At 32.4% G+C, this 26,448-nt stretch overlaps 1 long non-coding RNA gene across 1 annotated transcript; it reads left to right on the forward strand.

Moving 5' to 3' along the window:
- Window positions 1-11,601: 11,601 nt before the first annotated feature.
- LOC124888154 lies at window positions 11,602-25,403 on the forward strand. Its single transcript, XR_007046205.1, has 7 exons — window positions 11,602-15,309; window positions 20,325-20,383; window positions 21,588-22,127; window positions 22,202-22,310; window positions 22,407-22,506; window positions 23,864-24,023; window positions 24,136-25,403. It is a non-coding gene; the product is annotated as an uncharacterized LOC124888154 (long non-coding RNA).
- The last annotated feature ends 1,045 nt before the right edge of the window (window positions 25,404-26,448 follow it).

The raw sequence follows: 26,448 nt of genomic DNA on the forward strand, positions 1-26,448 counted from the left end.
CAAAAAAAACTAAGAGGTTGGCGAACTTGAAACTTTAGTAAAAAATTTGCATTTGTTCCGCTACAAACTTCATTCGATTGCATGCAAACTTTATCAACTTTGTCTGTATATTGACTACATAAATTACACCAATCAGAAATGTTAATCATGAAATATTGTGACCGAATAAAATAGGTTATTGAATACCTATTTGGTTATTTCAACGTCTATATATCCCTCCATATGCCGAGCGTCGCATCCCACTTCAAACACATTAATACCTGATATTTTGTAGAGCCAATTACAAGTTGCAGGTAAATGTCCACTGCGGTAATTTTCCCCCCGGGTTACATAATGTCACATAAAAAAATTAAGTAATGGTAGGATCTTAGTCTTAGTTATCCGGATAAAAATGATACTCCCTCCGTCCCATTTTATGTGTCGCCATTTGATCGGGCAAGGAGTTTAAGAAATAAGGGAAGACGTGGTAAAGTTTACCAAATTATCCTTTATCAAAAAATGTGTTAATATCTTTTTTTTTAATTAAGTGGGACCAATAAGGGTAAAAGGGTAATTGTGCCATTAAAAAGTTGTCAAATAAGGAAAGACGACACTTATTTTGGAACGGATTAAAAAGGAAATGATGACACATAATTTGGGACGGAGGGAGTACTATTTTATATGAGAAAAAGCACCGAAGGCATAAGTTCTACATAAAGAAAAAGAAGACGATTCTAAACACACAATTGAGTTCTCATTCTAACAATGTAGACTAAACTGGAGGAACTAACATTCTGGGTTACTGGAGTGGTGAGTAATGACATATCAAAGATTTGATAGCCAAGATTTTCTTAACTTAAGAAATCGATGCTTTTAGAAAAAACGGATTTTTGATGCATCAAGAAAAAACAACAATTCAGTGCTTCAGGAAACGGAGAAATTTAATCTGAAGTAGACAACCACCCCGGTCAATGTCACTTCTATGGTTGGCGATTACTGGAGCAGGCTCTTTTCCTGAAATCAGTTATTAACCAAGAATAAGTTTACACAGGAAAAATAAAGATACAGACAATTTATCTGGCAAAAGAATTCAGGTATCAAAGATGATGGAACTTTCTTACCCATTAACCTGTACGTTTCTTGATTTGTGTATAGCTCAACCTAGCAGGAAGCTCAAAATACTACAGCATTACTCTTAAAATACAATAGGAATCAATTAGGTGACTATTTTTAGTGCAACCTTTTCCTCACATAATCAGGGACTTTTCTTACCAGAAAAGAAATTTAATTCTGTATTTCACATGACTAACTGTAAGACAACTCCACTGTCACATACATGACCCAACTCATTAAACAACACTTACGAGAAACGCAATGACTTCTCTTTTTTTTCCTACCACGGATAATTTTATTAGATTATCAATTAGAACTCATCTTGCACTGTTTTCCTGGGGCAAAAAAATAATTCTACAAAAAGGACAGTATAATATTCCTGTCTGAAGCTATTTCCAATAATAGCTATTCGAAAAAACACCTGAAGATAGTGCGGAAAAGAATATAATTCTTTATATCTGATTATGAACTTAACTTCATTTTGGTATGCTCGCAGGAACTATGGTCCTCTTTTTTGGTAACTTTTGCGTACTAGGAAAGGATGGGATTTATTTTTGGGCTCCAAATTGCTATGTTTTGACTCAATATGAAGCATGTTCAACAGCTTTAGAAGCCATCACATTGCTACTGATTTAGCGGCAACGAAAAGTCCTGCTTCCAGTTAAGTTTCGCCACATTACTTTTGATACAAGTGCGACTATGAAGATCAGCGTGTGTACAAGTGCAGCAAAGTATCATCCTAGGGAGTTCAATGTTTAGACATGAGAAGGATCAAAGATACACCAAAGCCGCCCTATTTGCTCATTTATTACACTAGAGGGGCGCCCCCTTTTCATTAAGGGTCTTTTGGTCATTTCATCATTTATGTAATAAGGAGACTATATATAATTTAGTATAAGGGATTTTCATGACTTAGTTGATTATTGTTGTAAGTCTTGACATTTGAAACACCAAAGTCCTTTCTCTACTTGAGGCAAACCGAAACTTGTAACTAGGATAGCAATTCAAGGGTAGAATCTCTTGTAATTGCTTGTTTTTTGAGAAACCTTGGCGCTTAAGTGGTGGAATCCTCTCTTGTGTCATCGTAAGAGTTAGGTGATCGTGTGTGAAGGTGTTAGGAGTCTTAGAGTTTTATGTACTCTTTGGTTATTAGGATTTACACCACCTTTGTCTAACTATCTATCCCTTTACTTTTGTTTTCATCTTGTAGTAGTTGTGTCTTGTCTTTTTGTAATAGTTGGTTGGTGTTATTGTAAGCTTATTGTTCATCATATTAATGTAGTGTTGTTGCTGTTTTGGTGTGGTTATACACGTTATTATCTCTCCATTGTTGAAGCATTCTCAGATTTTCTTTTCATTCTTGTGTTGTTATTCTTGGCCGAGACTTGGTTCCTTGGGCTCTCGGTTTGTGGTGTGTTTTGTGACGTTTTTGGGGGCTTTTTTGTGTCTTCTTGGGGTTGTAAGGTATCATTTGGTATCAAAGCCAAGGCTGGTTATGTTCCTACACTACCAATCTTGGGCTCTCTTAGTAAAAAAAATAAAGGTGTTGAAGTGTTCTTGTTCTTGGCCGGGTGTTCTTGTTGTTGTTGTTATTGTGTTTGGCTGAGATTTGTGTCTTGATTTGAGTGTGTTTTGTTGTCTTAGTTTGTTTCTAGTGTTGGTTCCCTTTCTCCTCAACACTTATTGAGTCTACCACCCAAGTTCTTGAGCAAGATTTCGGTTGTGTTGTGATGTTAAATGGACGGTTTCTTCTTGTTGTTGTTGGTGTTCATCTTGTGTTGAAGAAGTTGTTGTTTGATCTTGAAGAGAGGAAAGAAGTATAAGACTTTGTGTATGTCTTGAAAATAATCTAAGACAACACCAAAGTAGAAAAAAAAAAAAGCCCTCCAAAAATCAAGTTACTAAAAAGGAGTAAGGCACTTTTCAAACTTAAACAAAAGAGGAAAGAGACAAGACTATCCCAAAAGTTGTCTTGCCAAAAGAGTGCAAGTTGGTAGAAAGTTGGTGGAAAACTTTTGAATCTTGAAAAGAGAGTCTCAAGTCTTGTAAGCCTATACCATAGCCGAAATATCTTCCTCAAAGATGTATTATTGAACATCAAAGTCTTGGAACAAATTCTCTTCAACAACAAAGTGTGTTTTTGTCTTGTAAACTTGTTTGGTTTTCTTGTTGCCGTTTGTGTGGTGTTGTTGCTCGCGGTTCAAAGACTTGAACCTTTGTTGGTGTGTTGTGTGTGACATTGTGGACTGCTTTTGGTACTATGGAACCCGAGACCTCACACTCGCAACCCATGGGGGAACACAATGCTACTAGAATCATTTTGGCTCGCCTTGAAGCTATGTCTCGAGACATGGCTAGGATGACCGTGGGTATTGAAAAACTAGACTCGGATGTGGTATCAATGAAGGGTGAAGTGTCAATAATGGGTGGGAGATTGGAGAGAGTAGAAAGCCAAAGAAGTCGACCTTCTACCCCTCGACATATTTCACCAACTAGTACTCTCGAGGCCATGCACCAAATGTTACATCCACCTATTGCGACAAATCAAACCAGCCAAATGCTATATCCACCTATTGCGACAAATCAAACCAGCCAAATGCTATATCCACCTATTGCGACAAATCAAACCAACCCTTACTCCCAAATCCAAGATCATGATAGACCAAGCCACCCTCCACTTCACCAAGTCCAACAAGAAGGACTTGGAACCCAAATACCACCACCAAACCTAAGCCCTCCCATCCAAAATCCACTTGACCAAAGACCTCACTATCCAAATCCAATCCCACCGCTATAAGCTCCACTTAACCCAAATAGACCCGTCCATGTTGAGGGGTATGGTAGAGGAGAACAACATGCTGGTTATGGACCATATGATGATGTTTACATGAGAAGGGAGGAGATGAGGGGTAGGCAAGGTGATCCAAGGGAAATTCACGGCCGAGAACGAAGAGTTGGTCTTTGGAACCAACAAAGGAACCAAAATCGTGATGTAGGTCTAAATACCATCAAGGTGGGGCTTCCAACATTCAAAGGTGAGAGTGATCCAAAAGAATTTCTAGCTTGGGAGTCCACTTGTGAGAGAATCTTCCAAGTTAATGACCTTACTGAGGAGAAAAAAAGTTGTTGTGCGATTGTACATTTTGAGGGTTATGCTACTACATGGTGGGAGTATGTGAAGCGATTTGACAATGTTTTGATTGAGGGGCATCCCCTTCCTTGGTTTAGGTTAAGGTACCTCATGAGACAAAGGTACTTACCCGAGAAGTACCATCAAGATCTTCTTGCTAAGTTGTATAACTTGGGGCAAGGGAACAAAAGCGTCGTGGCTTACTATGATGAATTCCAACAACTCATTTTGAAACTTGATCACCGAAGGGAGCAAGTGAGCCATGACATCGTTCGATTCAAGGTGGGGTTAAATAGGGACATTGCCTCATGGTTGACACTTCACAAGTTTGACACCATTGATGTCATCTTTCAAGTCGCCTTAGAAGTTGAGAAGGAATTACGGGAGAAACCTAGTGTCAAGCTCAAAGGAAAATCTCCCTCGGGTTGGCACAAGGAAAAAAATAACCCGTCCAATGTGGATAAAACCGAAGACAAGGCTGCACAAGTTGAAAACAAGGCTCACCAAAGGTACCCTCCGAGAAATGAAGGTAAACTGCACTTCTCTTCTAGTTCTAAGGGCTTTCAATGTTTTAAATGCCAAGGTTGGGGACACAAGGCTAACGAGTGTCCAAATAGGAGAAATGTGATCCTAAGGAAGGGAAAATTGTACTTTCTTAGGGAGGAGGTGGGACTTGAACCGAAGGAGATTGATGATCAATCTCAAGATGGAGAGAAGGTAGAACCCGAGGAGCCAAAGAAGGGGGATGAAGAAGGTGTTTGGCCGTGTGAAGGAGTGCCTATGTATATGGCAAGGAAAGTCATGCTTAGTGAGGGTATGGAAGAATAAGCCGAGAGTGAGGAGGATGAAGAAGGAGAGAAGCCGAGAGTTGGGATTGTGGGATTTGCCCACAAGGACTCTTTGTTGATTACTAACCGAGATACTAGCACTTTGCCTAGTATCAAATCTTCTTATGTGCAGGTTATAGAACATATAAATCCAAGGATCATGCTTGATGATATCATGGGACCCTTGGTTGAACATCCTAACCTTAGGAAGAGCAATGAAGAGATGATGAAAAGAGGAGATCTTGCCGGTGATGATTGCTTGAATTTGAGGGCAAATTCCTCTCAAGATGGAGAGGATGATACAAGTGCGACTATGAAGATCAACGTGTGTACAAGTGCAGCAAAGTATCATCCTAGGGATTTCAATATTTAGACGTGAGAAGGATCAAAGACACACCAAAGCCGCCCTATTTGCTCATTTATTACACTAGAGGGGCGCCCCCTTTTCATTAAGGGTCTTTTGGTCATTTCATCCTTTATGTAATAAGGAGACTATATATCGTTTAGTATTAGGGTTTTTCATGACTTAGTTGATTATTGTTGTAAGTCTTGACATTTGAAATACCAAAGTCCTCTCTCTACTTGAGGCAAACCGAAACTTGTAACTAGGATAGTAATTCAAGGGTGGAATCTCTTGTAATTGCTTGTTTTTGAGAAACCTTGGCGCTTGAGTGGTGGAATCCTCTCTTGTGTCATCGTAAGAGTTAGGTGATCATGTGTGGAGGTGTTAGGGGTCTTAGAGTTTTATGTACTCTTTGGTTACTAGGATTTACACCACCTTTGTCTAACTATCTATCCCTTTACTTTTGTTTTCATCTTGTAGTAGTTGTGTCTTGTCTTCTTGTAATAGTTGGTTGGTGTTATTGTAAGCTTATTGTTCATCACATTAATGTAGTGCTGTTGCTGTTTTGGTGTGGTTATACACGTTATTATCTCTCCATTGTTGAAGCATTCTCAGATTTTCTTTTCATTCTTGTGTTGTTATTCTTAGCCGAGACTTGGTTCCTTGGGCTCTCGGTTTGTGGTGTGTTTTGTGACGTTTTTGGGGGCTGTTTTGTGTCTTCTTGGGGCTGTAAGGTATCAACTTTGGTATATACATATTCATTAATCAAGCCGATTTTACTTTAAAATCATGATTGTTAAGTTGCATCAGTTGTGCATGAAACTCAGTTGGAGTTGAGGTTAAGATATCTATTGTAGCATTATAGCTACTAATTTTCTTGGAAACCAATTCTTTCATAAAATCTGTTACATCTGCAGAAATTTAGCATCATCGTGGTTGTTCTCTGTATCTATTGTTTGACTATTCTTTCTGTATCTGTTATGCTTTGTGCCAATGTTCATCTGCATTAGTTATCCACTGGTAATATCTGTACTTAGCAAGATGTGCACGAACTTTGGGTGGCTACATCCAAACATTACTTATGTAAGGGAAGAATCTTAACAGACAGTATATGCATTTAAGGCTTTTAACAATCTTTCCGAAAAGAAAGTTTAATCATGTATTCCGGAGTCTTGAAGTTCTATCGCTTTGCCTTTCGCTTTACACATATAACATCACTTATTTATTTGGCATTTCCTCTTTAGCCAACTTATGTTATAGTCGGACAATTTATTTGAACCTTCAGTGTTAACTCTGTCATTTTCCCCACGATACTAATATTTACCTCTTCACCTTAACCATGTCCTAACTAGTTTTTGGAATGCAAAACCATGGCTGGACTCTTGACTCTCCCATCCCACCACTGTACATTTGAAATATGATCAATTTGATTTACTTCCTCCATTTTTGTTTGTTTCTTAGGTTTTAACTTGTCACGAAGTATTAACAAATGGCTTCAATTTGTTTGTTTGGTTTTAATTTGGTATGGAGTTCAACAAAGTGTTTTACTTTGCATAGTTTTGGTTTTGCCTTTACAAGGAGTTTAAGGAATTGTTCAATTTATTTTTTTTATTTTGATTTGACACGGTAAAACTAAAGACAGGTCTCTGATCTCAAACGTACCATGTGGAAGAAAAGGTGGAAACTTGAAATCAAAAAGTTAGGATGTTAACAATCTTTCCAGCTCAATTATGAAAAGAAAGTTTAATCATGTATTTCCGAGTCGTTGAAGTTCTATCGCTTTGCCTTCTATTTCCTGTTTTGGTTGGTATTCAACATTTCCTTATTATTATTATTTCCATCGATGATTACAGTATAGCTTTCGCCCAAAAAATTATTACAATTTGGTATTCATTTTCCTCAGGCTACTAAAATTTACCTCTTCACATTAGGCATACCGTAACTATTTTTTGGAATGCAAAACCATGGCTAGATTCTTAGCTCTCCCATACCACTGCTGTACATTTGGAATATGATTGTGTGGTAGCTGAAAATGCAAGGACTATAATCTTTTTGGGTTGTATTGTAATTACTACTATAACAATGGTCTGAAGCAATTTCACTGGATGCCGCACCTATGATTATTGTAAATATTGTTTAATATGTGTATGTATGTCGCCTTAAATGTAGTATTTTTGTGCTTCATTACCCATTACTTTATGATGCTCCATAACACGGCGTGACAAGCACTCACAAATTTCTAATAGTGGCCTACAGTTTAATACATAGCAGAATCATTTTTAAGTAAAAGAAAAATCATTTATACAGTTGATACGTATCTAATAAAAGCATACTGGTAAAAAGTATCTCCTCTATTAGTAGTGGTTTTGATACTATCTCTATGGTAACTTAACTCTCTTTCAAAATGAATTCACAAGTTAGTATAAGGGTCAGATATGTTGTAACAAATTTCGTTAAAATACTTGGCATTGAGCACTTCCATATTAATTGAATTCATCATAATAACAGAAAAATTGCTCTATATTCTACATCACTAGCTAGCTGCTTCCTTCAAAGCATCGGATGTCATTTTATGTTGTCTATAAGTCCAGCCCAATCTCTAATTTATGGAACTATCATTTTTTATCAGGTTAAAGCAGAAGCAAACATCTCATGGCATGATCAAATAACAGAAGCCAATCTTCATTCTCCACTCTTGCCTTCAAGGAAATGGTGTTTCTACAACCAACCAACAACACTTTTTCTAATAACAAATGCTTTTATATAGTATTTTCGCCCCGGACACACTAGTACTCTTATATATAAGTAAAGGTTGGTATACTACTAATTTGTCTTTTTGTGTCTACTTGTTATTACTATTATTATTATTATTATTCAGTTTTTTTTGCTATTACTTATACCACTATTATTATTATTATTCCTTTTTGGTGGAAATATATTAGGTATGTTCTTGTTGTTGTTGTATTATTATTCTTTTTTTTTTACTGTTACTATTACTACTACTACTACTACTATTATTATTATTATTAGTCTTTTTGTGGGTACTTACTATTACTATTACTACTACGACTATTATTATTATTATTATTATTCACTTTTTTACTATTACTACTACTACTAATATAATTATTATTATTAGTATTATTATTACTATTATTACTTTATTACTAATAAATGGTTACATATGCATATTACTTTTTCCTTATATTTATTAGTTTTGTCCTCATGTATTATTTAAATAATCTTTTTATTTAGACCTTTGTAATTGAATTATACATGGTACTATTTTTTTAATAAATATCTTTTTGGTTTTTTTACTATTACTATTACTATTATTATTATTATTATTACTATAATTACTTTATTACTATTAAATGGTTACACATGCATATTGCTTTTTCCTTATATTTATTAGTTTTGTCCTCGTGTATTATTTTAATAATATTTTTATTTAGACTTTTGTAATTGAATTATACATGGTACTATTTTTTTATAAATATTATTTTGTTCCTTATTAAATAACTACCAAGGTTATTTTGATAATTTTATGATGCAATACAATAGTTACACACACATATTGCTTTTTTCTTATATTTATTAATTTTTCCTCATTTATTATTATTATTATTATTATTATTATTATTATTATTATTATTATTATTAGTCTTTGTGGGTACTTACTATTACTACTACTACTATTATTACTATTATATTCATTTTTTTACTATTACTATTACTACTATTATTATAATTAGTTTTTTTTTTATTACTACTACTACTTTACTACTATTAAATGGTTACATATGCATATTATTTTTTCCTTATATTTATTAGTTTTATCCTCATGTATTGTTTTAATAATATTTTTATTTAGACCTTTGTAATTGAATTATATATGGTACTATTTTTGTATAAATATCTTTTTATTTCTTATTGAATGACTACCAAGGGTATTTCAATAATTTTACAATATAATAAAATGATTATATATGCATATTGTTTTTTCTTTATACTTATTAGTTTTCTCTTCATTTTTATGGTGCAATAAAATGGTTACGCATGCATATTTTTTTTTTCTTATATTTATTAGTTTTGTCCTCATATATTATTTTAATAATATTTTAATTTAGATCTTTGTAATTGAATTATACATGGTAGTAATTTTTTATAAATATCTTTTTGTTTCTTATTAAATTACTTGATTTTTATATTCCAAGGGTATTTTAGTAATTTTATGGTGTAATAAAATGGTTACACACGCATATTGCTTTTTCCTTATATTTATTAGTTTTGTCCTTATTTTTATGGTGCAATAAAATGGTTACACATGCATATTATTTTTTTTATTTATTAATTTTGTTCTCATGTATTATTTTAATAATATTTTTATTTAGACCTTTGTAATTGAATTATACATGACAATATTTTTTTATAAATATCTTTTTGTTCCTTATTAGATGACTACCAAGGGTATTTCGATAATTTTATGTTGCAATAAATATTTCAAAATCAACGTATGTCTCAACTTATATATTTGAAACTTTCTAATGAGACGTGCATCATGTACTTTTCCAGGAATGTTCAAACGAAAGACGTGCCACCAACTGTAGTTGCAACAATCTAGATAGATTTTTATCTGCTTATATAATCACTTTTGTATTGGTTGGAGCAGTCTAGCAAGCTCAACTTTTTTCCACACTGAATGTATATATTATGTTAACATCGGTTCATTCAGAGGCGAACCCAGGATTTGAAGATAGCGGGTGCATCATTATCTTTAATCAAGTCATGTCAATTATCAACTACCTAATTTGACATACAATTCTTTTAAATTTAAAATTTGCAAAAAATTATTAGCAAGGTATAAATTTCAAAATGATCAAACATCACTAACTTAGTGCTAATATAACAAAAATAGACCATCCTTTCATATTAGACATCGACGCATTTTCATATTCTAGAAATGGTCAATGATTGCATTGTTGCTTATATCTACAAATATATCCTTCTTTCTAAATGTAACAAACTAAAAAATCACTTAAAACCTAGATCCGGTTGACAAGGCCCTTTTTGAATATAGTGTCTTCTCACTTGATCTCGTATCATAGAGCCATATTCATGAATTGATTTTCTTTCTTCAGGATCGGATTTAACTGAATTCACATCAAATTCTTTATAACACGGGAAGAATTGTCTTTAAAACTAGAACTTGATTGAGGAGAATAATAGCTACCTATTTCAATTCACAAGAATCAATAACAAATTCCTACAAAATAAAATTTTCATCAAAAATATAAGTAAACATAACATTACTAATAGGAAAATCACACCCCTCCTTCCATAGGTTGCAATTAGAGTTTTGAAAAAATATTAATAATTTAAATTGACAAATTAAAAAAAATACCTTATTTTATCTATTTTCATTTCAACTAAAAAGCATGTTAATATCCGTGAGCATCTAATTTTTATCTAGTAATGCAAAAATAAAATAGACGATTCATGAGTAAAGAAAAAAATAATTAATAGTAAAGAATTTACGATGTTATCGTCAATAGCCACAAAATTATGAAGAATAAAGGTAATGTAGGAATGGAACTTGAAAGAAAGAAAAATTTGTTTGAAGGGACTTTTGGGATTGGAAAAAATATTCTAGGAATTTGGGGGGGGGGGCGGGGAACACCAATATTGTTTGAGCTTGGCAGCTTAGGGATTGGAGCCCCTGCCAGGAATCAAACCCGCGATGTTGGGTTCCAAAGGATGCTCAACTTTGAGTCTCGGACCAGTGCACCCAAACAAGTTTTGTTATTACGGGTGCACTATTTAATATATTAACGTTATATTAGGGTATCTATACCTATATCTATATCTCTATACATATATAATATTTTACGAAGTTACTGGGTGCACGTGCACCCTTTAGGTGCCACGTGGGTCCGCCTCTGGGTTCATTGTACTGTATTTCTTCTCTTTTAATCCTATACTAAATAATTAAAACAAGTAAGAAATAATCTTTCCCAACATTGAATATTTTTTGCACATTAGTGTTGCCAAAATGCCCGTGTCTTACACGGCACGGACATCTAGTCTAGTATCTACATGAAAACTTGGTGTACTACTATTTTGTCCTTACATGAAAAGGGTCTTTGGATAAATATATCTTACAATGAAGGTCTTTTGCTAAATATAACACTTCCAACAATCATCAACAATACATATACAAAATATATATGGTAAGTATTATTTCCAAGTGTTTTCTTCCTCTGCCTTTAATAACTTTCCAAAAATTTACTTCCTCTTTTCTTAACAAAACAAAGAAAATAGCTCCAAAAAATTGGGGATTTTGCTTGATTTTGACGCCCTTAACTTCTGGTAAATTCTTTATTTTTTATTTCTATTAGTGAATTCACGTCTGAAATTTATGTTACTCTTGTGATATTGATTTCTATTGGTGAATTTATATCTCAAGTTTTTATGTTAGTGTTGTGATATTCTTAGCTTTTAGTGAACTTATATTTGCAAATCATTAATCAGTGATCCAAATGTTATGAAGATTGTTGTTTTGTCAATTTTAGCTCTGTTTTACTGCTTATTTGATGTTTTGGTATGTTAAAGTTGAAAATTATGAGCAGACAGATACCATTTTCAATACCTAAACCCATAAAATTTCATTTGTTTTTACCCAATTCGTTAAGCTCGGTGAGGTAGACTTGAAAGATAGACCGTCCATAAGGCGTTGACCTCAGTGATGGATCCAAAAGATACACAGTCCACTGGGTATCAACTCGGCGAGGTGAATTCGAAAGATAGACAGTTGATGAGGAGGCAAAACTTTGTTTGAGGAATGTTAAAAAAAACCTTTTATAAATGGTATTTGTTTAATAGAGAGTTGATGAGAAGGCATTTCTAAGATAAAAGAAGGTATAGTTCTTTCAATTTCGCATCCCGATTTAGAATCCATAGTAGCCAAAAAAAGGTTGTTTAATATTTGCTGCATTGTTTAAAAGCATGGGCTACATTTAGTTTGAAGAGAAAGAGCCACGATATTACAAGATAAAAAGAAGGCATAGCTCTTTCAATTTCGTATCCCAACAAGTTCTACTTGATTCTCTAGAAATTCAAGTCGATAACGATTGACGAGTCTTTATATTCTATAGAGTTGAAGAAGTTTGAAACCCCAGCTGTTGAGGTTAGTCTTTAACTTCTTGTACTTATATTTATCTCTAATCTTTTCCGATCCACTATTTGACATTGGTAATCCTTACTTGTCTGAAATTTTCTTGAGTCCCCCTATAATAAACACTGGCATGATCACTAGTGACAAAACTGCCATTTGAGGCTTTTGGCGTACTCAATAGCTTCATTGGACATAAACGCAGTCACAATGATATTGTTTTCCCAACATGTAATAGCTACATAGTCTTTGTAGCCACTAGGCTCTAATTTCCAGTCCTTGAGGTTATTAGTCTCCACAGCAAGGAGCCAACTAAGACAGTTCTATTGTGGACTGCGATGATCAACAGTGCTGGTCTATGGCATTAGACGAGACAAATCTAAATTTGAATTGTAAATTGCAGATTTTGTGATTTTACTTAGTTGTCTGCCTCTTTAATTTTCTGGTAATGAGCTTAATTTTACATCATCGAGTCTTCGTGTTATTAAGATTAAGATAGCAACATATATTTCCTGCAGTTACACAGATTGGCCATGGTCATATCTTCTTAATTGTTGTTAGCAAAATAATGATATTTTTATGTTAATCTCAATCTTAAGTACAACATGTACACATTTAGTCCTTTGAGAAAGTTACTTATACTACAGAGTAAAAAATTGGTTAAATTGTGAGTATCCCATTGCTTGAAGAGGTTTGCTACAATTTTGCAAGTTTTGCTTAAACCTATATTCGATATGGAAAGAGGCAAAATATGACTTACAAAATGATCCATCTTTTTGTACGTTGTTCCGATTAGAAGTTTTCTATCCATGGATGCAAATCTTACATGGCCATGGTGAAAAAGTAAAGGCCGTTAAATACTTGTAAGACTCACTAGGCTGATTAATCTAAATTTATGTCGCGTAAGGTCTATCAAAGGGGAAGCAATTTTTACCAAGAGTTTTCCCATTCGGGAGGATCTATTAGCCTCTGGAGTCTTACATGCACATTTCCAAAACCTCCAGCCTCTGAACACGCCAGAGCAAAAATCCTGAAGCCTAATTGTGCTCCATCTTTAAACTGCTTTCTATCTACACTGAAAATCAAAAAGGGAGAAAGAGTAAAGAGCTCTTCTTTGCGTGCCTATTTCAAACTGCTGCTACGCCAGCTGCTCTTCCACAATAAATTCTCTTTGTCACTATAAAGCTTTCTTATTCCTTCATAAAAACCACCTTCCTCATTGCCTACTTCTCTGTGATCCTTTCGTTTGTATATACCTCGCGGTTAAAAACCTGAGCCGGGAACCAAAACTTGGTAGTATCAAGGGATATGTACCAATCCATTATTGAGCTCATTGCTGAAGCATCTCCAACCCTACCGTTATCTTCATTTCCTTTTGATCTATTCCATAAAAATTGCCTAATCTTCAAAAATTTCCTTCGAAAAATCGCTCTTTTTTCTTGAATTCTCCAACAGGGAAGCTTTATTTGTTGAGGTAATGTAGCTAGCTAGCATTGCCATTCTTTATAGGCAGCTGAACCAATCAATGCACCCCATTTTCGCTTCATATGTTTCTCCCATAAATGATTACTTGTGCATTTTTCTCTCAAACGATTACAAACTGCAGCCATACTAGATAGACCATCTGCAATATTCTCTTGCTCTTTCTCATTTGGTAAACTTACAAAACTATCATCTATTATGAAAATTATTTCTGTTCATGTTCTCTTTCTTCTTTAAATAATTTGAAGTGAACTGAAAACTTTGTATCTAATACTCCCTCGATTTCAATTTGTTTGTCTTTAAAGCCCATTATAATGTGATCGAAAGAAAAAACCAACACGAAAAAGGACAAGCTAACTAACTTTCAACTGTAGGTTAAAAAATAATCCAAGCATACAATTTTTATGTGATATTATTATTTTCTTAAAATAGCTTTTATGTGATATTATTATCTTAAAATATTACAAATACATATATACAGAATAACTAAACAAAAACCAAACATAAAGGTTGAAAGTTGATAAATGTGTGGGGTCGAGGAAATCTAACATTGCAAATGCAATAAAAAATATCAGAAGCGAAGCTAAAATGTCTACTCTTTTGGTTTATCTGTTTGCTAAATAATTCTGTAGATAAGAAGGGACTTTTTAATAAAGAATGTTGGTATTCTTTAACTCTTATTAGCTTTCCTTTCTTTGCGCTTTCATAGGCGAACTTTTTATTTATGCTGTTGTACAGTCTTTCACTTATAAGGTAATGTTTCCATTACCAGATGTAAGTATCATTTATGTTACAGATTCTTATTATCTCTAAGGTCTTCAGTTACGTACTCTGTAATTCTTGCATATGACTTAGGATTTAATGTAACTATTACTACATGTATTACTATATGTAAAATCTTAATAATTTCATTTATGTGTATTTGGATACTAATAACTAAGATGAATTCAAGTCTTTATAATAGGTCGTACAAGCCCTTATTCGTTTGGTTATAGAAATAGTTCTTGAATAAAGAATGTTAATATGCAGTACTATATGTAAAATCCTCATAATTTCATTTATGGATATTTGAATAGTAATAACTAAGATGAATTCAAGTCTTTATAGAAGGTCGTAGAAGCTTTTATACGTTTGGTCATAGGAACAACTTTTGAATAAAGAATGTTAATAATCTTCAAATCTTATTTGTTTTTCTTTCTTTGCAGTTGTAACTTTTGTACGCAAATTCTCTACTTTTGTTGTTGTACAGAGTCTCACTTAGGAGGTAATATTTTAGATACCACATTCAAATGAGATGGATTCTTATTATGGTTTTTCGTATTCAATGCACACTATGATCTTATGTTTCCAATTACATAACCTAAATTTGTTCTATTTGATTTTTAATCCTATTGTGTAACCACATGTTTTGTTTGTAGGAATTAAAAGAAAAAAAAACAGCTAAAAAATATACAACAAAATCATTGTGAAATCAAATATCTCAAATAAAAAGAAAGACAACTAATATCCAAATGGAGAGAAATCTTCGACGTCGTGTTGCTTACAGAGAAATGTCATCTGAACAAAAAAAAGCACTTCTTGAACCACTAAGAGTACAACATGTTGCAAAAAAATAACCTATAACAGAAAATACTACTACTTGCGCTTCTAATTCATCATTTCCTTCTTCAGAGCCTCACAACATGATTCTTTCTCAACCTACTCTATATATTAGGGATGAACCTTCTGCTTCTACAAATGGTTGGTTAAATCAAATTTCACTTTTATTTATCACCACCATTTATGTTTAACTTTCATGAATCTGAATCTAAAATATTGCAGGACGCAAAGCAACACAAATGGGTTATTGGAATATACACTAATTACCTTGCTCTCCTACTATTTTAAAAAATGTTTCAAACTGTAAATTTTGTGCAGCTAAAATATTTCAATACGAAACTCCAACCTTCTGTTGTAACAATGGTTCCATAAAATTGGTTTCACACCAACTACCTCCTGCATTAAAGCATCTTTATTATGGCTAATCTGAACAATCTAAACATTTTCGTACTTACATTAGAACATACAATAACATGTTTGCCTTTACTTCACTTGGCGTAAAGTATGATAAGGAGTTGACAAATATGACTAAAGGTGTTTACACATTTAAGGTACAAGGACAAATGTATCATTTTTTACCTAGCCTTACTACTACAGATAATAGAGCCAAAAATTTACAAATTTATTTCCATGACAATGAGAATGAGAGAGTAAATAAAAGGGCTTTCTTAGAAAAGCTAGAAAATTTGTTATTGAAAACTTGGTGGATATTCTACGAATTAATTCATACTCTCAATTTCTGAAATCTTTAACACATATTTCAGATTTGTCTAATTTCTATATTGCACTTAAATGTGATTCTACCTTGGATCAACGAATATACAACTTACCCAATGTATCACAAGTAGCAGCTATATGAACTGACGAAGAATTGAATAGTCCTATTTCCACACCTCATATTCGTGTTCACACACGTAGTAACAATGACCAATTGGTTCACTATTACTATGGTTGCTACGACTCCCTACAATACCCTTTATTATTTTCATATGGTGAAAATGGATGGCACTGTGGTATACAAAAAATTTTGCAACCAAATAACTCTTCTTCAAATCGTTCTTTCTGCAAACATGAACAACTTTCGCTTATCACAAACATGTCTTTCATTGATGGATACCTTAATATTGAAGAAGGAATTTTACAAAAAGAATGACAAAAAAATATTATTTCTTGTCGTGAATATTATTGTTATAAATAACAAATTAGAGATAATGAAGAAAATGACATTTTACATTCTAGAAGATTATTACAACAATATTTGATAGATCAATACATAAAACTCGAAATACAAAGATTGGATTTTTTTTACTTAATCAAGATTTATTTTGAACTGAAATATTAATGGGAATTATTGATCTACAAAGACTAGGAGAAAGAGAAGTTTCAAATATTGGCCGAACTACATTCTTGCCTGCTACCTTTATAGGGGGTCCACGAGATATGCGACATAGATATATGGAAGCCATTGCATTAGTACAATATTTTGGAAAATCAGATATCTTCTTAGCAATGACATGTAATCCTTCATGGCCTGAAATAGAACATCTATTACTAACAACTAATGAAATACAACATAGATTCGATTTAATAAGTCGAGTATTTAAAGCAAAAGTGGAAGAATTAAAGTCAGATATTGTTAAAACAAAAATATTTGAAAAAGTTGCTACTTATATGTATACTATAGAATTCCAAAAAAAGAGGTCTTCCACATGCTCATTTCCTTATTATACTTGAGGATGATTATAAGCTATTAACACCAGAGGTTTATGAAAAAATTGTTTGTGCTGAAATACATGAAATTGACACAAATGAATATTTACACTCTTTGGTGATTAAACATATGATGCATGGTCCTTGCGGAAGTTTAAACCCTAATAATTCATGCATGGAAACAAAAGGAACTTGTAAATTTAAATACCCTAAAAATTACGCAAATGAAACATCTAAAGGCGAAAAATTTGTAAAAGTTAGATCTCAATATCTGAACAATTCATAGGTCATACCATACAATCCATATTTATTGACTAAATTTAACTGCCACATAAATGTTTAAATATGTGTAGATATTAAAGTCATTAAATATATCTACAAATACATTTGCAAAGGTCATGATAAAATAAGTTTTAATCTACAAAGTAATGAAACTAATATAGAAATAGACGAAATAAAAGAGTATCGTACAGGTAGATGGGTATCACCACCAGAAGTTATGTGGCGTATGTTTGCCTTTCCTATTAGTGAAATGAATCCAAATGTTTATCAGCTTCAATTACATCTTCAAAACCAACAATTTATTTCTTTCAAAACAACTGCAAAATTAAGTTCAATTTTGAACAATTCAGGAAATAAAAGAACAATACTAACAATTTTTTTCAGAATCAATCAAACAAATAAACACGCCATGAAACTTAATTTACTATAAAAAGAATTTCCACAACACTTTGTCTAGTCAATAAGTGATAAAATGTGGACACGCGAAAATGAGGTTATGCCATTAGACGTATTGTCATCTGTCATCCAACTAAAGGAGAAAGATACTATCTACGGTTATTACTAATGAATATACAAAGTCCTAAATCATATAAAGAACTTAGAACTATAAATGGCATATGTTGCACAACATTTAGAGAGTCCGCAGAAAAAAGAGGATTGTTAGCTTTCGATAATAACTTAATTGAATGCTTATCAGAAGCTACTACTTACCAAATACCATGTAGCTTACGTCGTTTATTTGCCACACTATTAGTATATTGCAATCCTGCTAATCCAAAAATTTTATGTCAAAAATTTGAAGAACCAATGTCTGAAGATTTTACAGTTACAATAAATATACAAATAACTAACATTCGTTATATGGTTATGAACCACATAAATACCATATTACATTCAATGGGACGAAACATAAATGAATTCAAACTCATATCAGAAAATTTTACACCTTCCACATTTTCTTACAGAATAGCGCAAGAGTCTAGAGACATCTATTTAGAAAGAAACATAGTTATAACTAAAGAAGATTTACTCCTATATAGGAAACTAAACAAAGAACAACATGTTGCTTACAATGTCATTCTTAATAAAATATTCTCAAATGAATCAGGAGCTTTTTATATTGATAGACCAAGAGGAACTGGAAAAACTTTTTTATATCGAGCTTTACTAGCTACTGTAAGATCCAAAGGACTTATTGCTTTAGCTACAACAACTTCTAGGGTTGCAACTTCTGTTCTCCAAGGAGGACGAACTTCTCACTCACGCTTCAAACTTTCTATCAACATAAGTGCAAACTACAACTGTAATATAAGTAAACAAAGTTCACTTGCTGCTTTAATTCAAGATACCAAGTTAATAGTGTAGGACAAAGTATCAATGGCAACAAAAAAACTTGTTAAGACTTTTGATTTATTACTGAGAGATCTTATGAGTGTAAATATACCTTTTGACGGAAAAGTTATTATTTTTGGAGGTGATTTTAGACAAACATTATCAGTTGTAAAAAGTGGAATAAAAGAAGATTTCATTCGTAATGGTTTACTAAACTCAGATATCTGGAATTATCTAGAAAAATTTCAGCTAACAGAAACTATGCGGACACGAGAAGATCCTACAGTTTGTGAATATTTACTTAGAATTGGGGATGGAAAAGAACAAGTTAATTAGCATAACAAAATTGAGATTCCAAAATCCTTTCTTGTTCTTTTTATAAATGAGAAGGAATCATTAAACAATTTATTCAAAACTATCTACCCTGACTTAAACATGATCATGATGAACACATCTAATGTAACATCACGTGTCATCTTAACAACTAAAAATGATTTTGTAAATGAAATTAATGAAATGTTCATTGATTAATTCATTGGTACTGCTATGACATTCGTTGGTATAGATGAAATTGTAGAGCCAAAAGATCAAAGAGAGTTTGAAGATTTCTTACATACTTTAAATCCTACAGGACTGCCTCCTTATAAGTTAGTTCTAAAGCAAAACTGTCCAGTTATATTACTACAAAATTTAAATCCTTCAGAAGGTTTATGTAATAGCACTCGCTTAATTTGTATTGATTTCAAAACTCATATTATTAGTGCTAAAATTGCAAGTGGAGATTTCAAAGGCAAGCATGTTTTCATTCTCTGCATACCCTTATTATCACCACAAGATGAAAAATTACCAATTCTATTCAAGAGAACACAATTTTCCATTCGATTATGTTTTGCTATGACTATAAATAAAGCCCAAGGTAAAACACTAGATTTTGTTGAAATTTATTTACGTGAACCTGTATTTTCACATGGTTAACTTTATGTTGCTTTATCAAGAGACAAAATCTCAAACTGTGTAAAAATGATAATACGACCAGCAACAGCAGATGATCCTAATGATTATTCCACTTACAATATAGTATATAGGAAATCACTAACAAGGCATTTTGTTAAAAATAATTCTCACTAATTCCATGTAAATTTCATACATTTTGATTTTTACTAATTGCAATTCATCAACCAACTCTTACTTTGCTCTTACAAATGCGAAACTGGAATTTGGCACCCCTGTTTTTAAATTGTCCAAGATAGTGGGAAACTCAATATCTATTTGACGCTTAACTACATGTAGGAACAATGTTTATTCTATTATCAAATGTTAGGTCACTATTGATCCAATTTTCTTATTTTTCCCCAGTTATCAGTTTATACCATAGTGATTGTTGTTCTTTTGCATGATCAAACATCTCGACTTTGGTAAGCCTCACACTTTTTTGTGCTTTAATCTCTTTTGCAATTTAACATAAATTATGTCATATTATACTCATCTCACCACATACATATTTGAAGTAACATTGGTGTTCAAATTTTGTTGTTTCTACTATAAATATGTGGTTTCTAACTGTTTGTTTTGCAAAGATGAAGAATAAAAAAGATGTAAAATCACACTCATCTTAGCACACACATGTTTGTAATAACATTGGTGTTGAAATATTGTTGTTTGTGCTATAAATATATGGTTTCTAACTATTTGTTCTGCAAAAATGAAGGATAAAAAGACTTGTAAGGCTTTGCACTATTTCATAACTATTTAGGTTCACTAAAACTTTTACTTTACATGAGTCTAAGTTAGTGAAAACACTATTCCTGGAATTCAAAAAAGGTTGTTAGCCATCAATTATTGCAAGCCAACACTAGAAAAGGGGAAAAGGTTCAAACTATGTCTGTCTTTTTGACAATTAAGAAATATTAAGTTACTGTTGATCATAACATTTACTTATCTGATCACTATTAAGAATACAAATCGGCAAAAATTAGGTATTATTGTTTCGTTCTCTTCTTACATAACACAAAAAAATACAAAACACAACAAATCGTACACCTCTCGCCCCCTATAGGCTTAAGTTTACCAATTTTTTCTCCTTTTGTAGTTTCTAACTGGTTTGAAGTCATGGCTTCTTCCCCCTTTCCAAATTAGTTCTCCACTCAAAAGTTATACTAATTTGTTTTCAACTATTTTCAGTTGATCAAGTAACTGTTATTATTGAACTTCTACAAAAACCCATTCTAATTAAACTACTAGTTTAGCTCATCAATTAAATTAGCTTCAAATTTGCAACTTAATCAATTGGCATGGCTTCATTTCATATCATGTAGAATTTATTATGTCACCAACAGATAAAGACCACAAATGAAACCTTTACTGAAACTTTAGAGACAAGTCTTTTGAAGTGTAGGTATATATTAAGTTATCAGTATATAATTATCATATTGGTTACATAAATTAATTATATTAATGAAGAAGCCTTCCAATAACAGAAGCTTACCTTTGTCTCTCTTTTACTTCAATATTTAATAATTGGAGACTTATCTTGCTCTACACTATGTTTCGAATGTAATGCTTGGTTTTCCCTTCCTTTAGAGATATCCGAATAAAGTATGTACTTTTGCTATTTTGCAGGCTATAGAAAAGATGACAGAAAGACTAAATATACATGCAATCACCCCTCAAACACCTAATTGGGTATGCAAGGTCCAAGTTGTAGACATGGGTAGATCAGAAGAAGGTATAAAACAAAAGATAAAGTATTTGAACATGATCTTTCAAGATGAACAGGTAACTTCTTATTTTTTAAAATCAAATCATCTAGTTACATTCCTTACTTCTACCTCTTATATTACTACTATTGAAAAAAATTATCTTCAGGAAAATCAGGTAAAAACAATTATTTATAGTGATGATATCCCCCTTTATCAAGATATATTTCACACATATTTGATAACGGGTGCACGCGTATAATAACCAACTCTGAGATATGAAATACCAGTGCATACATTCGACTGAATTATTGATAAAAAGATCATAGTGGATCCAATTGATAAAGTGATTCAGATGAAATAGAGTTACAACCACCTCGAATGGTCAATGTCACATCATTTCAAGATATCAACAATCAAGCCTCCCGAGCTTCAAAAGAACAACTTCAGAAAGAAGAATACAGTATGCTCATTTCATTCTTTCTATCATTAAATATCTACTTCAATAAAAACTAACATATAGCTTTTTCCCAACAGATGTGTTAGCAGTAGTTCTCAACTGTTTTGCTCCAAAATATGTTACCAGCATTCAAAAAAAATTGCAGGAACTCCTTGTTATTGATACCAAATAAGCATATTTGCCAAGGTTAGCACCATTTTTCTTACTTTACAAAAAAAATTTATACAACATATTAATTACTACAATATACTCAGCAAACAAGCTTACACATTCACATTATAGGGAAAAACTCTCATTGAAGAAGAAGGTAAAAAGCTCCTCGCACAGTTTCAACAACATCCAATTATCTGTATCGGGCGTATTGGAGTATCCAAGTACAATGGTAAACTAACGAACATACCATAATTAATTTACTTATATCACCTTTTGCTTTCTTCTATAATATCACTGTTGTTATTATAATTATTGTAGGCATATCATTGATCACAAAATTTAACACAACGATACAAATTAATCCACCATATTTAGAATGCCTTCAACTGCACTCATGGTATCAACATACTTTACTCTACTTTGTACTAGTTTGTTCATTATTATTGATATGCTAAAATCCATCAAACACCAACTGAAATAGGATTACAGAAAATGTTAAAATGCTCAACTCTTTTGCTACGAGAAGCACATCCCAATCTGGATCTCTGGATTTTGCTCCAGTAGGCGAAGAGATAGTGTCAATTGCTGCCATTCAATCACAGCAAGATGTCGTACCATCTCTAATCACCTAATTCATGACTTATGATAAAATTTATCCTTCTCATGGTGAATAACACTTTCTCCACAAGGTCGTGCTTTCATAATATAGGCACAAATAATTCTACCAACTAGCCTCAAATATTATTATGTCTTAGGCTGCCCAAAGTGTCCCCAGAAAGTAAGAGTAAGAAATACAGAGAAGAGAAAATTTCAATGTATGAATTGTCATGAGAGAAATATATTGACTCCCAGATACTTAGGTACTAATATTATACACACATACACCCACAATATCAATAACATATTTCTCTTTATTAATTAAAGTATTAATGCATGCTACTTCAGGTGCCGATTCGATGTAAATTTGAAAGATGGCACTGGCTTGATAATTGAAACTATTAGTAGAAAAGAAGGAGAAAAATTATTATCTCTTACAGTAGAATAGATTTAGGAGCTTGCTTCAACTGAAGTTAAAAATTTAACCATCAAATATACACATCAGCATAATTATTCAACAAACATAAAAACTAAATATTTTTTTTCACAGAACGAGTCCCAATCAATGCAACATGCTGAAATCAGACAGAATCAGAATCTATTCAGAATTCAAGTGAAAAAAGTAGCTTCCAGAACTGATCATACAATCTCTGAGAAAGTCTACATTTTAGCCTGTACTGAAAAAGAAAACAACATGCCCTCTCTTCCTGCACCATCCATATTTCATATCAAAGAAGGAAGCAAGAAGCAAAAAAAAAATTCTACTTCTTCTGTTGAACAAGCCTAACAACAAAGTGAATGCCAGAACATGCTCAAGATGAAATAAAAAATGGAGCCATCAACTCCAATGATAACAAAATAAAATGTTGCCAACAAATTGCTTTCATATTCTCTCTCTCAATATTTATAATATCTTCAATATAATTACTATACTATTTTCTCACTACTTATATTACACTCACTTTCATTCTTGTTAAATATATTTGCAGGTTTGCCAACTTTTCTTTTGCAATTACTTTTGAATTTTGTGGAACAAAGGAGTTTGTGAATTTTGTGAAATATTGTTCTTCCTTGTTTGCACCACTGTGAAGATTTTTGGAGAAAAGAACTATCAACTTACCCTCTATTATCTACCCAAAGGCCCAATAGGTCAGTCATCTCCTTAATATACACTCTAACACATTTTCTTCTTTAGTTCATCGTTATTCCGTAATCAAAGAATATAAATTACTGAACTATCTTCTCTTTCAAGCATATTCAGATATTTAGAGGGAAGAACTAGCTTACATCAGGCATTTGAAGACTCAGAATATTTTGGTAAAAAAATCTTTCAAACTACTAAATTCATGTAACAAATTATGACCTTTTCCCCTTATTTCATTATTTGTTTTCACAAGTGGGGACCCTCTTACTAACTAAGTAAAAATCTGTGATTTTGGAAACCAAAAGCATTGGTAAATGTAAATAAAAAAATTATTTCTGTAGCTCTTCTCAGTTTACACCATTAATATTACTAATACATTGACTTTACCAAAATTCAAAACAATAATCTTTTGAAATTTATAATAATTGCCTCTTTTATAATTTCAACTGTATAAAACTAAAGTAAATAAAGCAAAATCACCCATAAGATTTTTCTGCAAAATGATATTATTATTTTACTTTACAATACATGCTTTTATGCACCTCTAAGGATAGTTGTCAACATTGACCATCAAGGTAAAAGTTCTTGTTGCATATGTTTCTCTTTTATTCCATGCCACCTCTTGTGCCTTATCTTAGTTATTTAACTAACGTCTTAAGGATGGTTAACCTTACGACTTCTTCAAAGTGATGCTAATTGAATTAACTATTTTAAACTTATCTAAACTAATCTAGGAACTGTGCTAATGATGGTTTGATTTTTTTATTTTTTAAGAAATTGTGCTAATGATGGTTTAATGTTGATTTTTAATTGTTGGATTGATGATTTATTTGGTAATCTCATTTCACTGTGGTTTTAAGTGCAAGCAGTGCCAAATACGTCTTAGGTTTGCATTGGTGATCAGAAAAATAAGCTTCATCGTATCTCTACCATAGATTCTTTTCTTCGATGGCTTCATTGGTTATGTTTTGTATGAAGGGAATCCTAGGTCTAGAAATAAAAGTTCTGTTGTATGGTTAGGGATGGGTTGATAAGGAACAATAGCTCTGTTGGGTTGAGATTGGTTAGGAGGTCCTTGATAAGGTACCATTGTTCTGGATGAAATAACTTGATTATGGGGATATTCTACGAGTAGTGTCTCTTTGGAGGGCTTTAAAACAGGCTTCATATGATTTTTCCTAGCTAATGTCTTGGTTTCTTCTTTCTGACCACTTATGTAGTTAGCAATGAAGTGAGTTTCATTCAGCAGAGGAAGAGGAAGATTACATTTACTAGACTGGTGTTTGGTATGTCCTAACGTTTAGCTGAGTAGTGGTTTGTACAGTAAGCTTCACAAAGGAAGACTAAATATTATCACAATAATATGATTTGTAAAATTTCACTTCTTTTTCTTCTCTGTCTTTTCGTGTAATTTTAATTATGTTCCTATTATTCTTTTACCTTGTGTATGTCGTAACGTTTACTTGATTTTATAATGGTATTTGTTTGTCTTTTCCCCTTTTGTTCCTTTTTTGGATCTTTTTTAGATGAGAAAATGAAGGAGAATGGTGCTGCAATATGTCAGAAAAATCAGTAGTTTAAAGAGGAAAAATCCATGTATTTTCACCTTCATATATTATGTAAACAACTTAAGAAAAAAAGTGGATCTTTGGTCCATTTTGGTGATGTTTATCTTGCAACCTTGGTGATGTCAAGTCTATATTGGAATATCATGGTTAACTATTCAGTTTAGACATTTTCTCCAAATAGTCCATTATGTAATTGTTCTAAAATTTGTTCCATTTAGTTGAGCTCTACTCTCTCTTTTTCTGCTTGCTGCTCAGGAAAATTTTTTAATCAAGATTCTTAATTTGGTCCATCTGTCTTACTTCATCACGTAGATGAATAATGGAATTGTCCAAATTATTATTTATTTAATATGGTTTTGCATGTTTTCAGTATAAGGTGTATTAACATGCTTTGATTTTTTGTAATGAAATAAGCAAATGTTAAAAGTGATGTTGCAACATAACACCCAAAGAAAAAGACGTTTAAGAAGTTCAGTTTGCAAAAGATGGCCTTAATTCTCCACCGTTGTCTTCAAGAAAATGTTGTTTCTACAACCAACCAACAATGTACCATACTCTTGTCCCAATAACTTTCAACTACCAACAAATGGTTATATGTAATACTTTCACAAGCTAACAACATAATAATGTAATCTTTGTTCCACATACTATGAAGCATAACTCTATGTACCACATATTTTGAAACATAACTGTTTTATCTGTCATCATATTTTCTCCCGTGCATAGCATGGGCCCAGGCCCACTAGTTATATATAAGTGAAGGTTTGGTGTACTACTAATTTGTCTTGTGTGGTACTACCAAACTTTTTTTACTTATATATTAGTTCCTATTATTATTATTATTATTATTATTATTACTACT

The sequence above is a fragment of the Capsicum annuum genome, chromosome 10, assembly GCF_002878395.1.
Source record: "Capsicum annuum cultivar UCD-10X-F1 chromosome 10, UCD10Xv1.1, whole genome shotgun sequence".
Taxonomy (NCBI): Eukaryota; Viridiplantae; Streptophyta; class Magnoliopsida; order Solanales; family Solanaceae; genus Capsicum; species Capsicum annuum.